The sequence below is a fragment of the Glycine max genome, chromosome 4 (assembly GCF_000004515.6).
Source record: "Glycine max cultivar Williams 82 chromosome 4, Glycine_max_v4.0, whole genome shotgun sequence".
Taxonomy (NCBI): Eukaryota; Viridiplantae; Streptophyta; class Magnoliopsida; order Fabales; family Fabaceae; genus Glycine; species Glycine max.
This window is the reverse complement of record NC_016091.4, coordinates 35,605,903-35,622,567: the sequence shown is the minus strand read 5'-3', so window position 1 is coordinate 35,622,567 and position 16,665 is coordinate 35,605,903. Positions and strand designations below refer to the sequence as shown.

Here is a 16,665-nt window from a genome sequence, read left to right as displayed (position 1 = left end):
GTACTAGGTCTGTGACCAACAAGCCATCACGCGTCCAACTCAAAACGTTAAAGAAGCGCTACTAGGAAGCAACCTAGTACCTTTTAAATCTCTGCTTGTTATCTGATCACCTTTGTTTCTCAAGTCATAGTAGGACACACCTAGTTGCTCATGATCCTAAGAATTTAAATAGAACAAGCACAAGCTCGGAAGGTAGTCATACCTCACAATATATATATATATATATATATATATATATATATATATATATATATATATATATATATATATGTATGTATGTATGTATGTATGTATGTTTAGGTAGAAAGATACCTTGGATATCCATGTATGTAGCAAAAATATCTCACAAAACATATATATGTATGTTTAGGTAGCAAGATACCTTGGACACGCATGTATATAGCAAAATACCTCATGGAAAAAAAGAGAGCAAAAAAAGAGTGAGCAAGAAAAGAATAAGAAGGAAGAAAAAAAAATAGAAAGAAAAATAATAAAAAAAATAATAATAAAAAGTTGTCTAGCTAAAAAACAACATGCTTGTGAAAAAAGATAATTTCTAACTTTTCTTTGAAAGATTTTACTGATCTTAACCAGTTTCTGAAAAAAAAATGTGTATACACCTGAAGAGTGAATGCTGTGAAAATTTTCCGAACGCCCAAAATGGACTCGGATGAATGCATGAATTGATAGAAGAACATATTTTGGAAATACTGGGTTGACTTAAAATAGGGAAAATGAATCTTGAGCCCTAGTGTCACATGACCATAAAAACTTGATGCTTGAGTGTCCACATGGGTGCATGCATGACCAGTTTTGCATAAAAATTCCTAATCATCATTGTTGCATGTGTATCATGGAAATAATGTAGGACATCCCCTTTATCCCCAAACCGCTGGCCAAACCCTGACATATATCATGACCAGCTGTTCTACAAGCCTTGAGCCAAAATCCCAACTTATCATAAACCTTGACCCAGGGTGAGAATGTCAATCCTTGCCCTCGGAAAACAAAAAAAAAAGAAAAAAGAAAAATTCCCAATCAAAGAGTGGAAGAAAGCAAAAAAAGGAAAGAAAATTCCCGATCAAGGATCGGAAGAAAATAGAAGAAACATCCAGAAAGGTCTTTTGGACCAGACAATATCTGAACAGTATAGAATTGTCACCAAGTAAACAAGAAAAAGGAAACCACGACCTAAAGTGGTCATCTCCCTTTGATTGCCGACAAAATCCTGTGCGCTAGCGACTTTCTCGCCACGCACTAAACAAAAACAGAAAAGGAAAAGACAAAAACACTCAAAGTCAAATTCCCCACCTAAAAACCATTCCCAAAATAAGTCCTATTGATCCATGATCACGCATGTAATCTTTGATTTGATAGGAAATGATTTGCAGAATCAAGTCATGACATATCTATGGTTCGGAATTAGGATAAAACACTTACCTGTGTGAGATTGATACACTTTGAGTGATTTTCTCCTATCTTTGTTGGACCCAGTGCTTCCTCTAAATGGTCATTTAGAAACGTAATGCTAACATCCAAAATCTCATTTATGGTTATGAGAAAATTTCATCAGCATACTCTTCTTCCCCAATAGACACATCATTTTTCATCCAAAAAAGCATATGATGCTCTGATCAGTTGGGATTTTTGTCTCTTTACTAAAGCATGTTCGCATTTTGGTGAAGAAAACACCGAGACTATTTTTAGTCTCACAGTTATCAAGAACTACGTAGGTCTGAGTTCCTCATCACAAATTGAGGATACGTAGGAGCAAAAGCCCTGCTTTTGTCGACCACCCCACTTTTTGTTATCGTGACCCAAGAGTCCGGTGGCATGCGGAGCCACATGATTGGGAGATCCCTAGATCCGTATTTCTTTTTGTTTCCATTTTTTCCTGTTACCTATCATCTTATTTTTGTTTGACTAAGGGACTAACGTTTGTTTCATTTTGATTGACTTTTGTTTTGTACATACATATCATTTGAGTTGTTACGTCAGTACTTGTTTCGTTGTTGTCAATAGTGTTTGTAGAAATTCCGGAATCGCGTAGAAGTTTTTCATTTAGGAATATCGTCCTAAAAATAAAATGAACCAAAATCATGATAAAAAAGAGAGAAGTGTGGTGAATGAAATGTCTGCGTATATAAAGAAAAAGGAAAATGTGCATAGAAGGGTTTTGATAAAAAATGCGTGGAGAGAAATTCTTGTGTGTGTGAGCAACGAATGTATATAAAGAAACTTTTGTATGAACCATAGGTGTGCGTTGGAGAAAAACAAAAAAGATCTTTGAATGTAAATAAGGTTTGATCGTGTGACGTAAAGAGAGAGAGTTCCAATGCGCACACAGAAAAAGTTTGTCATGTATAAAGAGTGTAGATATACAAAGAAAATTTTCTTCATAGAGGACCATAGGTGTATAATTTTGTGAATATATCAAAATGAAACAAAAAGGAAAAAGAAAGAAAGACCGCGAAGGTCGACATGTTATAGTTAAGAAGTATAAATCATTCGTAAAGAGCAAACGTATCTTCTGGAAACAAGGGACTGATGCTAAGAGTTTATTTTCCGGAATAAACCAAGATAAGAATGGATGAATTCATTGAACTGATGAAAGAACATAACTTGGAAACGTTGGGTCTGTTTGTGTAAATTCCCAACCGTAGTATCACAATGCCATAAACGGGATGCTTGAGTGCCCACCTGGCTGTAGCCATGACTAATTTTTCATGTTGTTTTCAAATCATCATTGTCACGCGTGCCTTATGGAATAATATGGAAGTTCGGCTCAAAATCGACACCTTGACACCCAAATTTGTTTCGCCCCAGATATCTAGATTGGGGTTCCCACGATAAAAGACCCCATTGAGACACAACCTTAGACCTTTTTGAACCTTGGCCTATATAAAAAAAAAAAGAATCCTCATCCTTTCCCCCGAAGCAAAGGACAGCGGAATCTCCTCAAGGAAGAGCGAATAGAATGCTAAAACCCGATTTCCCAAAGAAAGGGGTGGAGAAGGAGAAGTGAAAAGAAAGAAAAGGAATAAATGGAAAGAAAGAAAAAGAAAAAGATGAAAATAAAGAAAAGAACAATAAAAAAGAAAAGGAAGGATTCCTGATCGAAGGTCAAAGGAAAGTGAAAATGGAAAAGAGCGGAGGCAAACAAAATAATTTTGGGTCAATGAAAGAAAGGGAATGGAAAATCTTTAGATCAGATAAATTCTCAGCAAGGTAAGTGACTGTCGGCAAAGGGAAATCCATTTTTGGTATCTCTTCCTTTCAGATTGTCATTCTCGACTGGCGATATCCCACCCCACATGAACAAAGAGGAAAAGACCGAAACACCCGGCTTCCTCTCCAAAAACACTTCCCTCGAGAAAATCCTATTGGTTCGTGATCGTACGTTTGATCTTTGATTCGATAGGAAGTCGTGTGCAAAATAGAGTCATGGTGCAGTTATGGTTTGGGAATAGGATAAAACACTTGCCTGTGTGAGTTTTATACAATATGAGTGATTTATTTTCAGCTTAGCCCGATGTTTCCCCTACATGTTCATTTAAAAGCTAAAAGTTGACATCCTGCCCTTCATTCTCGATTACAAGGAAGATTACCCTTGGCACAAGTATATTGTTTCTCTAAGATGTGGTACTCTCGCGAATGATTTATTTTTCTTTGCAAAAAAAAAGCATGTTTTCCTTTTAGGTGGAAAAAAACGGTGCACCGTTTGGTCCTGCCAACAAACCACTTTTTTCGGAGCCCCATGAATGTCATTGCCTAGCGTTGTTCAAGCATCCTCCACCCAAAGAGTTTGGAGCTATGCTTCATGATTGCCTAACTGTGGACCCTCTAGTGCAATCCTCCATTCTTCACTTTTTTCGGAGCCCCATGAATATCATTGCCTAGCGTTGTTCATGTGTCCTCCACCTTCAAGTCTGGCGCCCTGCGAATGTCATTGCCTAACGCTGTTCGCCAATTCTCCATTCTCCACTTTTATTCGGAGCCCCATGAATGTCATTGCCTAGAGCTGTTCATGTGTCCTCCACCCAAAGAGTTTGGAGCTATGCTTCATGATTGCCCAAGTGTGGACCCTATAGTGCAATCCTCCATTCTCCATTTTTTTCGGAGCCCCATGAATGTCATTTCCTAGCGCTGTTCATGTGTCCTCCACCTTCGAGTTTGGAGCCCCACGAATGTCATTGCCTAGCGCTGTTCGCCAATTCTCCATTCTTCACTTTTATTCGGAGCCCCATGAATGTCATTGCCTAGCGCTGTTCATGTGTCCTCCACCTTCGAGTTTGGAGTTATGCTTCATGATTGCCTAAGTGTGGACCCTATAGTGAAATCCTCCATTCTCCACTTTTTTCGGAGCCCCATGAATGTCATTGCCTAGCGCTGTTCATGTGTCCTCCACCTTCGAGTCTGAAGCCCCGTGAATGTCATTGCCTAGCGCTGTTCGCCAATTCTCCATTCTCCACTTTTATTCGGAGCCCCATGAATGTCATTGCCTAGCGCTGTTCATGTGTCCTCCACCTTCGAGTGTGGAGCTATGCTTCATGATTGCCTAAGTGTGGACCCTCTAGTGAAATCCTCCATTCTCCACTTTTTTCAGAGCCCCATGAATGTCATTGCTTAGCGCTGTTCATGTGTCCTCCACCTTCGAGTCTGGAAGCCCCGCGAATGTCATTGCCTAGCGCTGTTCGCCAATTCTCCATTCTCCACTTTTATTCGGAGCCCCATGAATGTCATTGCCTAGCGTTGTTCATGTGTCCTCCACCTTCGAGTTTGGAGCTATGCTTCATGATTGCCTAAGTGTGGACCCTCTAGTGCAATCCTCCATTCTCCACTTTTTTCGAAGCCCCATGAATGTCATTGCCTAGCGCTGTTCATGTGTCCTCCACCTTCGAGTCTGGAGCCCCGCGAATGTCATTGCGTAGCGCTGTTCGCCAATTCTCCATGCTCCACTTTTATTCGGAGCCCCATGAATGTCATTGCCTAGAGCTGTTCATGCATCCTCCACCCAAAGAGTTTGGAGCTATGCTTCATGATTGCCTAAGTGTGGACCCTTTAGTGCAATCCTCCATTCTCCACTTTTTTCGGAGCCCATGAATGTCATTGCCTAGCGCTGTTCATGTGTCCTCCACCTTCGAGTCTGGAGCCCCGCGAATGTCATTGCCTAGCGCTGTTCGCCAATTCTCCATTCTCCACTTTTATTCGGAGCCCCATGAATGTCATTGCCTAGCGTTGTTCATGTGTCCTCCACCTTCGAGTTTGGAGCTATGCTTCATGATTGCCTAAGTGTGGACCCTCTAGTGCAATCCTCCATTCTCCACTTTTTTCGGAGCCCCATGAATGTCATTGCCTAGCGTTGTTCATGTGTCCTCCACCTTCGAGTCTGGAGCCCTGCGAATGTCATTGCCTAGCGCTGTTCGCCAATTCTCCATTCTCCACTTTTATTCGGAGCCCATGAATGTCATTGCCTAGCGCTGTTCATGTGTCCTCCACCTTCGAGTCTGGAGCCCCGCGAATGTCATTGCCTAGCGCTGTTCGCCAATTCTTCATTCTCCACTTTTATTCGGAGCCCCATGAATGTCATTGCCTAGCGTTGTTCATGTGTCCTCCGTCATCAAGCGCGGAGCCTCTGGTGACTGGGAAATATGTTTTTCCGTTATTTTTCGGATCGGTTCCTTCGCCAAACATGTGTATATGTGTATATGTATATTATATTCGTTGTTCTTGTTGTTGTTTGTATTTTGTTTTGTGTTGTACAGCAAAAAAAAATGAAGGAGTAGAGACGAGAATCGTCATCACGGAAAGGGCAGGACGGACGAAATCAGTGTCTTATCTTTACTTTCCTCTTATCTCCGATGAGAGGTAAGTAAAGAGGGGGAACTGTCATACCCTAATTTTGTCCGGGGATTATTATTTGATGATATACAACCTTTGATTGGCCGCTTCGAGATACTTGGCACCCTTTGTTGCAGAATATGTGAAGTCCCGAGACGTGCCGAAAATCAAAAGGCTTATGCGATCCGTGAAAATTCCGTAATGTGACGGAAATCGAAAGAAGGTGTTTTTCGCAATCCGTGAGTTTTCGTAATTTCTTCGAAAGCTAAAACAGAGTAAATACATAATCCATGAAGATTCGTAACCTTGCGGAAGGAAAATAAGTATCGTTACGAAATTCGTAAAGTTTCATAACGTTATGGAAAAAGAATTACCAAAAGAGGTAAAGGGGGGTGCATTTAGTAAAAATGGGGCTACAAATAGCAATCAGGCCCACTTGGGCCTTCCAGATTCTTCCTCCAGAAGGTTGTTGCTTCTGGAGGAAGCAACCTTGCTCGCCTGGGCGAGCTGGGTGGCAAGCTCCTCCCCTATTTTGCTATAAATAGGGGGAGGAGTGAAGGGAGAAGGGTTCAGCCTTCTTGGCACTTCTTATTCTCTCGAAATTGCTGAGGAAAATTGTTTCCGTGAAGAAAATCCAAGCCGAGGCGCTTCCGTAACGTTTTCGTGAGTAATTACGCGAAGATTCTCGACCGTTCTTCAACATTCATCGTTCGTTCTTCGTTTTCTTCAGTCTTCAACGGGTAAGTACCTCAAACCGAGCTTTTCAATTCATTCTATGTACACGTGGTGGTCCACATTTTGTTTCATGTATTTTTATTCTCGTTTTCATTCGCTTTCTATACCCCCTTTTGACGTGCTTCAGTCATTTATTTAAGTTGTTTCTCGCCTAATTTAAAAATAAAATAAATTTTCACCGATCATTTGAATTGTATCATCCGTTAATTTCTGTTAAAAAGAATTCCGACCGTTCGGTCGTGCCGTAACCACGTTGGAAATCAAAAAAGAGGTAAAATAATAATATAATAATAAAAAAAATACCTTTTAGTAAAATAAAGCGAAAAATCAATCGGACGTTTTCTCTTTGGGATTTCTCATTCTTAATTGAATTGACTAATAACTAAAGTGAAACTAAGGCTAAAATCAACTTGCCTAGTCAAGCTCGTCCACAAAAAATAGGGTTTTGAAAGTTTATCATTTCAATTTCTTACCAAGTAAAATGGATCATTTTTAAGGTCCAACGCCTTAAAATGATCACCTTTCAAGTAAAAAGAATCGCTTGATTCACGCATAAGAAAGAACTACATAGGTCTGATTTCCTCTTTGATGGAGGGTACGTAGGAGCAAAAGCTCCGCTTTTGTCGACCTCAAAAAATAAAAAGAAATAAAAAGTTAAGGTAACACAATTTCCACAATTCTAAAAAATAGGTTGTTGTCCTTTGAGGCAAACGTGAGAGGTGTTAATACATTCCTCAAGCGTAAATACAACTCCCGAACTTAGAATTTTCATTTTGACCGGTTTCCTTCGGTTTTCCCGATGTTTTCCACAAATAAACGTTGGTGGCAACTCCGCGCATCTTTCCTCCTTTGGAAAGCGCACCCGTGAGTCTCGCCTTCGCTCGCCCGCAAAGGGCACGTTGCGACACCAGCAGTTACTAAATGTTATGATTCAAATTTTAAAGCCTGTAATCGATTACACAAGTCTTGTAATCGATTACCAGAGGAGATTTTCAGAAAATTATTTCCAAGAGTCGCAACTTTTCAAATGGTTTTTACATGGCCATCAAAGGTCTATTTATGTGTGACTTGGAACACGAATTTGCTTAGATTTTTTCAGAACAAAAAAGGTCTTATCCTCTCAAAAAGCAAAATCATCTTATCCTCTTAAAATTCCTTGGCCAATACACTTACAATTCAATAAGGAATTATCTAAGTGCTCAAATTGTTCAATCTATCTCTTTCAAGAGAGATTTCTTCTTCTCTTCACTTTAATTCTCAAAAAGGGATTAAGAGACTGAGGGTCTCTTGTCGTAAAGAAATATGAGCACAAAGGAAGGATTGTCCTTGTGTGGTTCAGAACTTGTAAAAGGAATTTACAAGATAGTGGAACTCTCAAGCGGGTTGCTTGGGGACTGGACGTAGGCACAAGGGTGTGGCCGAACCAGTATAAATCTGAGTTTGCACTTTCTCTTCCCTTAAACTCTTTGATTTATTTTTGTTTTACATTTATACTCAGATTGTTTAAATTGAATCATTATTTAGAATTTCATTTTTAAGCACTTGGAACTTGCATTGAAATCAAAGTAGAATTTTAATTGGGGAAATAGTTTGTAATATCTTAATTCAACCCCTCCCCCCTTCTTAAGATATTTGAGGCCACTTGTCCAACAGATAGCATAGTGAACACACAAAACATCATTAAATAGATAAAAAGATATTTACATCAAGTACCTACAAGGAAGATCCAATAGAGGATTTAGCTTTCCATAACTGGGAAGCTTCCTTTACAACAAAGAGAAGAGAATGAAAGATTGTAGAAATACAAGTAGTGGGGATGTCTCCTCCACCTCTAGGACCTCACAATCACTCACAAACTCATCTCAAGCTCTCAAGACAGCTTCCTCTTCCAGCTCTGGTCTTTACAGATCTTCACACAACAAATTCTCTCAAACTCTCTGGAACTTGGACCTTTCTCTCTCTAAAACTCTCCAATTATGTAGAAGCTTCAAGAAAAGGCCAAACTCCCCTTAAAAATATGATTTTAGGATTAAATAGGTGGCTTTGTTCGTGCTCGTTCGCTTAGCGCAATTCTGAGCCGCTTAGTGCGCATTAGTGAATTTCGGCTTAGCGCGGCTTTTCTCGCTCAGCGGATGGACTGAAGCGGTGCGCTTAGCGGGATGGCCCTTCGCTCAGCGAACAAGCACATCTCATCCTTCTTCCAGATTCTTCCTCACGCTTAGCTGAGGAATGTTGCACTCAGTGGATGGCTCGCTAAGCCAGCAGATTGGCTTAGCGAGAGGGTGAAAATTAGCACTTCAAAACTTGCCTAATTAACCTGAAATTGAGTGAAAAATGATTATTAAACACACAAAATGGAAGTACTAAGTATTTATTACTTATCTTTAACAAAAGGTAATTATAACACTACAAAATAACCATAAATTGGAGGAGTTTGATACAATTTACATAGGTTTTAAACACAAAAGTTAGTCGTATTCATCGACTAACAATGTTGCCCCATCTGTGGAGACCATTGAGATTTATTCTTTGTCGGACTCTCCTCGGTATTAGTCAGGGCCACTTTATGCCACAGACAACTCTCCTCAATATGTGCCAAGATCACCTTATTTTGGGGAGGATTCTTTTCAATGTGTCAGGGCCACCCTATGTCGAGGAGGACTTAGAGCATACAATGATAGCAACGACAATTGGTAGGGGTTACCCTGAGGAGGAGCTGGGGGGCTCATTGAAGAAATTAGTGAGGAGGATTCTGAGGAAGATTTCGATGAGGATATGTGGGATGCTTCCTCACGAGAGTCCCGTTGTTAGGGATCTTCTAAACTACCGACCTTTTGTCACACCCTTTTTGCATGCAGTTTCTTCCCTAGGTTTGGGTTAGTGATGACTGCTCTAGGATTGGGTGTTTCCCTTTCTCTTGCATATGTATGGGTAGACCTTGGTTCTAGATATATTGCTTGTACTTTCCAGTCATTAGTTTTATATTATATGTATTTTTGGACATATCCACACTCTGATATATCTAATGATTTGACACTACTTATTGTATAAGCATTCTTTCTCTCTCTCTCTCTCTCTCTCTCTCTCTCTCTCTCTCTCTATATATATATATATATATATATATATATATATATATATATATGGTGTACCTTCATTCAAAAGTGTACAATTTATATTCGAAACGCATTTGTTTTTACCAAGCGATCTATATTTCTGCCACCACTCATATGTATAAAGGAATAAAAAGAAAAAAAAAACTACCCACATTTTCTTAATGTAAAGTGTTTCCAAAATTGGATTAATGAACACAATTACATTAAAAATGAGTTTTGATATAATGGAAAAAGTTTGTGTTTATTCACAATAGATTTAAGGGTGTCACATCTAGTAGTGGGACTTTGTTTTGGGCTAGAGCCCATTGCTAGCCCAACCCCTATAAAAGGGGGTGGGAGTAGTTGACTTTTAACCCTTGTTAATTTTTCTTGCTTTTAGCCAAATAGCTTTTTTTTTCTTTGTTGCTTGTCAAGTGCATTTGTAAATTATAGGAATATTGGGTTCGTCTAAAGGTTGCTTGAAGGAGTTCATGGAGTCAGGTTCCAAGGTTAAGGGTCCTACCGACGAGGTGTTTAAGGTGTCCTTAGATGTCGATTTGTTAAGTTAGATTTGGCTACGCTTATGTGCTTGTCTTCTAAAAGGGGTTTGACTAATTTTTCTACTTTTTTGGACAGCTTTCCAAAGCAAGTCGCATATAACATTACTCACTACATAGATAAGGTTGTTGACAACACTACTGTTGTTGTTGATGTTGCAATGAGAATAGCTCAAGAGAAGAGGTGAATGGAAATTGATCAGTGTAAGTCTTTTGCAGAATTGGTACCTCGAAAGCGTAGGAGAGTGTTTGTGAAAAATAAGAAGTATCTGCCTATTACTCTTCCTAAATTCATATAGGTAGATGGGGAAGTAGGCACCTTCTTCTCGGTACAATAGACATTGAGAATCTTCTCAACTGGCTTACCATTTTCCTAATAAAGGAGGACAAGCTTTGCCTTATTTCTTTGAGGACATGGCAGACTAATGCAACCCTTCTAGCGAACCTTGTATTTTTTAATAAAGAAAATGAGGATCACCAAGACTTATTCTTCATGTATGACTTCATAATCCCATATTTGCATGTAAGGATCCCAGTTGATGACTTTACTGTGAATGTATAGATACATGATTTTGATGATGCCAAAGAAGAATCAAACAAGGCTGCTTCAAAAGGATAAACATTTGCTTCAAGATTAATACAAGATTGCTTCAACAAACAAAGCCTTGATTCAAGATTTCTTCAAGACCAAGCCTTGCCTCAAAACAAAGGGTTTCAAAGTCATGCAAGGCTCTGGTAATCGATTACCAGGAAGTGTAATCGATTACCAAAAGGAAGTTGAGAACATTGTTGTTGAAAAGGGTTTTGAATTTGAATTTTGAACATGTAATCGATTACCATATGTTTGTAATCGATTACCAGCAACGGAACTCTGGAAATTCAAATTCAAAAGTCATAACCCTTCAAAATATAACTGTGTAATCGATTACCAGAAACCTGTAATCGATTACCAGTGAGAAAACTTCAGAAAAGATTTTTGAAAAGACACATCTCTTCAAACCATTTTGAAAAGGCACGAAGGGCCTATATATATGTGTGTGTCTGACTTCAAAAAGCGATGAGAGAGATATTCCAAGAGAACTTCATTGCCAAATGCTCTCTCAAAAGAAACTCTTGGGCAAACACTTGCAAATTCATTAAGAGTTCATCCATGGACTTCAATTGTAATATCCTTCTCTTCAAGAGAGAATTCCTCTTCTTTCTTGTTATACAAAGAGATTGATTAAGGGATCGAGGGTCTCTTAAGTTGTAAGGATTCCTGAACACAAGGGATGAGTTGTCCCTGTGTGGTTTAGACTTTGTAAACGGATTTTTACAAAGGGAGTGGAAAATCTCAAGTGGGTTGCTTGAGTACTGGGCGTTGGCACGGAATTTGCTGAAGCAGTATAAAACTATGTTTGCATTCTCTCTTCCCTTATCTCATGTATTTTGTTGCAATCAATTTTGTCTTGCATGTTTAAAGGACATTATTAAATTGATTGTTGCTTCTTCTGCATTCTAAGCCTATCCTTCTTAAGTTATTGAGGCCGTTGGTCTAACATTTACGAGGGTGCTTCAGATTTTTAATATGGGCCCCCTCCCAACTATATCTGAATGGTTAGGAGTTCATTCAAGTGTTCTGAAGCCTTTGTCTATACACATACATCGAGGCCACTCCCAACCTTTTTCTTCATTATTTCTATTGTAGACCGAAGAAGAAGGAGAGATGGGTTTCTTTGGCTGGATGCCTGCCCAACCTCTGTTTCTCACCTTTACAACATCTTACAGCATAAACTTTATTTTAAGATGGGTTATTTTAAAGTGGTAATAAAGCTGAATACGGGGAGGAACTATTTCTATGACTCGATGAAGGATCCATTATTTCCATTCTACTAGCAACAACTATTGTGCCAATATGACGAGTATCCTGTGGAGTATTTGACCGAAGAGGAGTTTAGAAACCTGGTTTTTCTCTAGTCACTCCCTCGACGCCTTCCTAACAAGCCAATATTTAACTGGTTCAAATCTCTTAATCCTATCAGGGATCTTGAAGATGAATTGTTTATCTTCTTTATATGCTTTTGTATCATATTCAGTTTTTGCTAACTTGTTTGTTTGTTTGTTTGTTTTAGGAATCATGGCCCAGGTCGATGCTAACATGGATGTCTTCTGCCTTTCTTGCAAGAACTGAACACCAATTGGTGTCAACAACTCCATCCCCACTCAGTCGTTGATATAAAACTATCCCATGAAGGATCCCTTTATGAACACCTTTCCTCCACCTTCCAAGGAACTAAAGCCCAAGGACAAGAGTAAGCACAAAAGGAAACACTATGATCATAAGCATGTGGCTGCCGAACCCTCCAGTCATGCAGGTTTGAAGAAGATAAAATAATAAATGTTGAATTTTCCGACCACCCATCCTTTAACCAATACCTCGGCCATGACTAATGGCTAATTGAATCTTGTACGCTTGGTTGCTGGTGGCTTATTGGCCGAATAGTTTTAATTGCTACACTTCTTTTGGTTCCTTTCTTTCAATCTGCATGCATTCCTTTGCCCACACACTAGGAACGAGGAGGATTTATTGCATAAAAGTTTTCAAATGTTCAGGTTTTGGTGAGGTTGCTAGTCTTGCCAACTCATCTGCTCGGTCATTAATGTCTCGATTGATGTGTCCCACCTGGACTTCATCAAATTCTTCCCTTAACTGTTGGAAAGCATGGTAATACTTTAACAACTGAGAGTTTTCACCTAAAAAAACCTTGTTGATCTGTTTAGATGCTACCATGGAATCACTTCAGTATTTGACCTTTCAAGCCCTAACTTCTTTTATTGGCCTTAAATTGGCAAGTAATACTTCATACTCGGCTTGATTACATGTGGCTTTGAACCCAAAGCATAACTATTATGATATGGTTATGTTGTTTAGGCTCTCTAGAATGATTTCGGCCCCACTACTATGTTGATTAGATTACTACGCCAAAATTCTTTAAATAGAGAGAGTTTCTTATATATAGCAAAAATGCTATTTATAAAAATGTAGAACCTATATACACTGCTTTTTTTAAATAAACGATTTTCACTGTAAAAGTAAAAATATATACCGTGTTTCTTTTTATAAACAACACTATAATTACTTAATAAAATTAAAAGAATTAAAAAATATACAGCGCCTTTTCAAATCAGCGTTGTATATTCAGCGCTTAAAAAAACGAAGACAATCTACAGCGCGTTTTTTTTTTTTTACTCTCCGTCTCGTGCTCAATTTCCTCTCTGCCTCGCGCCCAACCCTTCTTCCCTCGCGAACCCTCTCGTCTTCATCGACCTCTTTGATGGGAAACAAGAGAAGGAGAAGAGGGAAAAGAAACGAAAGGAAGGAAGGAGAAGGGGCGTGAAGGTTACATCTGGTGGCTCCGATGGCAGATTTGGTGGCTTCGAGGCGCATGCGACAATGGTGGGTTCATCGGAGGCATATCCATTCTTCTTTGTTCTTCTCTCTTCTCTCGTACTTGGCTTTCTTTTTTCTTCGCAACACAGAACCCTAGATTCGTAACTGTACCTCTTCCTCGTCCCAATCAAGATGATTAGTGGTTTTCCCTTTACATCCAGTTAAATCGAATCCAGTGAAGTTTCGTTTCTGCCATATCTATAATATTATTTTTTGTGTGTTTTTGCAGTGAAACCTCGATGGATGAAGTTTATCAGAACACTGGCAGTGAGCATGAGGCCAAATGGCATAACATAAGTAACTGTGCTGGAATGCTCTTCAGTACCAGGTTCATCACTTTTCTTAATTCCTATTGATTCAGAACACCGGCAGTGAGCATGAGGCCAAAAGGCAAGACAGGATACTGTGTTTTTTCATTCATATATGGTTGTTGAATGAACTGATTTGTCGTTGCTGCTTCTATATTTCATATTTATACTTGCATTTTGTCTCTTTTTTGTTCCCTGTCCTCTTTTGATTGTGCAGTTGGAAAATGGACTTGTAGAGGCTGTTGGTATTCTTATTTCCAAAATGCCTCACATGTTTGACCTTTTCTTGACATATATTCTATAAATTGGTATGTTTGCTGTAGAAGGCAGCAACACTTTTATTCAAGTTGACCAATTTAGACTTCAAAACACTTACTGAATCATGAAGTTATATATTATCCAGCCTTACAAGACCAATTCTTCCTTATGGTTTTGGGGACAAAGGCATAAAGCACTATTACCAAATCTCTATTTGATATCATGTTGAATGGAATGTGGTCAGGCCTGGAATTAGATATCCATTTACTTTGAAATTCACACCAAATTATTGACAAGCAGGTCTTTCTCTCCTTATGTATGTATGTGTGTGTGTATATATATCCCAATCTTAAAAACAAAGTTACTAGCAGGGTCTGACTTTCTTTCTACGCATACCTTGTAATTCATATATATGCATGCATCCATGAATTACTTGATTGATGTTTTAGCTACATTCTTGGTTATCACTGGCTGTACCGTTGATATTGTCTATGGCCATGTCGTACAATGTGCTCTTCTCTTCTTCTGTAGGTTTGGCTGCACTTAATAAATGGTCTCTCTTGCTACATTTTTCCTTTGTTTGGCATATGATTTAACTCATCCAGCAGTGCCCTTGTTGTAAGATATATCATTTTTTTAGTTAATTCAACCAGAATGTGCATGAATGCTAATCATGTTGGAGAAATTAGACTGATTGGTTCTGGTTGTAACTTCAAGGAATAATTTGGAGTATTTTTTATGAAAATCTGTTCAAGAAGCATATAAAGGGGTAAGATTGCAAAGATGGAGGCCCTTTTGGTGCTGTTATAGTTCATAATGATGAAATGGTTGCTAGTTGTCACAACATGGTTCTGTGTAACACAGACCCAACTGCTCATGCTGCGGTGACAGCAATAAGAGAGGTTAGATTTTGAATAACCAAGTGATTTTACTTATGCAACATGAAAAACATATTTTCTTGTAGCAAATAATGGTATTCCTGTGTTTTTCTGACAGAAATTTGCACATGATGGACATGCCCTGCCCCGTTGGATAGCAAAGTTAGTGATACACTCTTTGATGCTCTCCATTATTGGTTTATTTTTTTTAATATGTCAATTTCGTTGTCTCTGACATAGGTCAGTTTTTAAAACAAGTATTGACTTTTTTAAAGAATGGACTAGTAATTACCTCTTTTAGTTTTAGCTCATTGGGGGCAAATCTTAAAGCCACTCACTAAGAGTATTTTTATTGACAACATGCCTGGTGTAAAATGATCAATTAGGATTTGACAGTGGTCAAATAGTGGTTTTTAACTTGTATTCAGTTCCATCTATGCAAGAAAAACCAAAAAGGGATGATACATGTAGGACATAATCATTATTATCTTGTCACCATTATCCAGGTTTCAGACATTCAGTGAACACCTGCTTGAAATTGGGCTATCCTTGTTCATATTTCTTGTTGAATTTTTAGATATGCTGCTGAAAGATTTGACAAGATTAGATTATACTTTATACATATGGTATGAGGCTATGCATGCTTCAGGTTAGTGTTGCCTGGTTAAAGTTTAATATGCAAATCATGTCTGTCTCAGTTGACAATGCTGCAGCAATGTGAATAACTTTAAAAAATCATATTTGCTACCAGATTAGTTGCTTCACTTTTTAAGCAACAGGTTAATATTAGACAATTTGACAGCTAGTATCAATGTATAATTCTATCTAGGTTTTAGAAAGGCTAGCTGAGACTTTATGGGCTCTTAAGCTCCAAATAAAATTAAATCTCGTTGTATGACTCTGTAGGCCTTTTTTTATATAGATGTAACAAACTTTATGCAGTGTTAAACAAAAGTGTTTCATGCAGTGTTTTCATTTTACAGGCTTGTAAGAAGCTTAAGAAGATAGAACTTGCAGATTGCGAAATATATGCTTCTTGTGAGCCTTGTCCCATGTGCTTTGGTGCAATCCACCTTTCTCGAATTAAGGTTAGAATGGCTTGCTACTCCTATGCGTCTCTTTTATACCATGTTTATCCTGTTTTGAGCTAAGTTATTGCAATATTCTTTTCTAACAGAGGGCTGAGGCAGCAATTGCTATTGGGTTTTGATGATTTCATTGCAGATGCCTTGCAAGGTACTGGATTCTATCAGAAAGTAACATTGGAAATTAAGAGAGCTGATGGTATATCATTGCTGAAGAGGTTTTTGAGAAAACAAAGGAAAAATTCCAAATGTATTATATCTGTCATTCTTTTCACAGCTGATGGCAAGTAGCCATGGAGTTCTACTTCCCAACAGATATGTTCTCCCTTCATAACTTTGCAGATTTATATAGCTTGGATTATTTGTGTATAAGTTAATTTTAAAATGAAAATGAGCAAATTTTTTTAAATGTTTCTGGATAGCTTGGATTGTGTGTACGAGTTTGAAACAATGAAAGTGAACGAAATCTGATTTATTCTCT

The 16,665-nt window shown here is 38.5% G+C and overlaps 1 long non-coding RNA gene across 4 annotated transcripts; it reads left to right on the top strand.

The window, feature by feature from the left end:
• Nucleotides 1-13,387: 13,387 nt before the first annotated feature.
• LOC100805434 (uncharacterized) lies at nt 13,388-16,665 on the top strand. 4 transcript variants are annotated; one of them, XR_005890980.1, is made up of 6 exons: nt 13,388-13,661; nt 13,885-14,839; nt 14,977-15,123; nt 15,218-15,261; nt 16,083-16,187; nt 16,277-16,665. It is a non-coding gene; the product is annotated as an uncharacterized lncRNA (long non-coding RNA). The 4 variants fall into 4 exon arrangements; XR_413963.4 differs by having other exon boundaries at nt 13,389-13,661; nt 14,939-15,123; XR_005890979.1 differs by having other exon boundaries at nt 13,885-15,123; nt 16,324-16,665.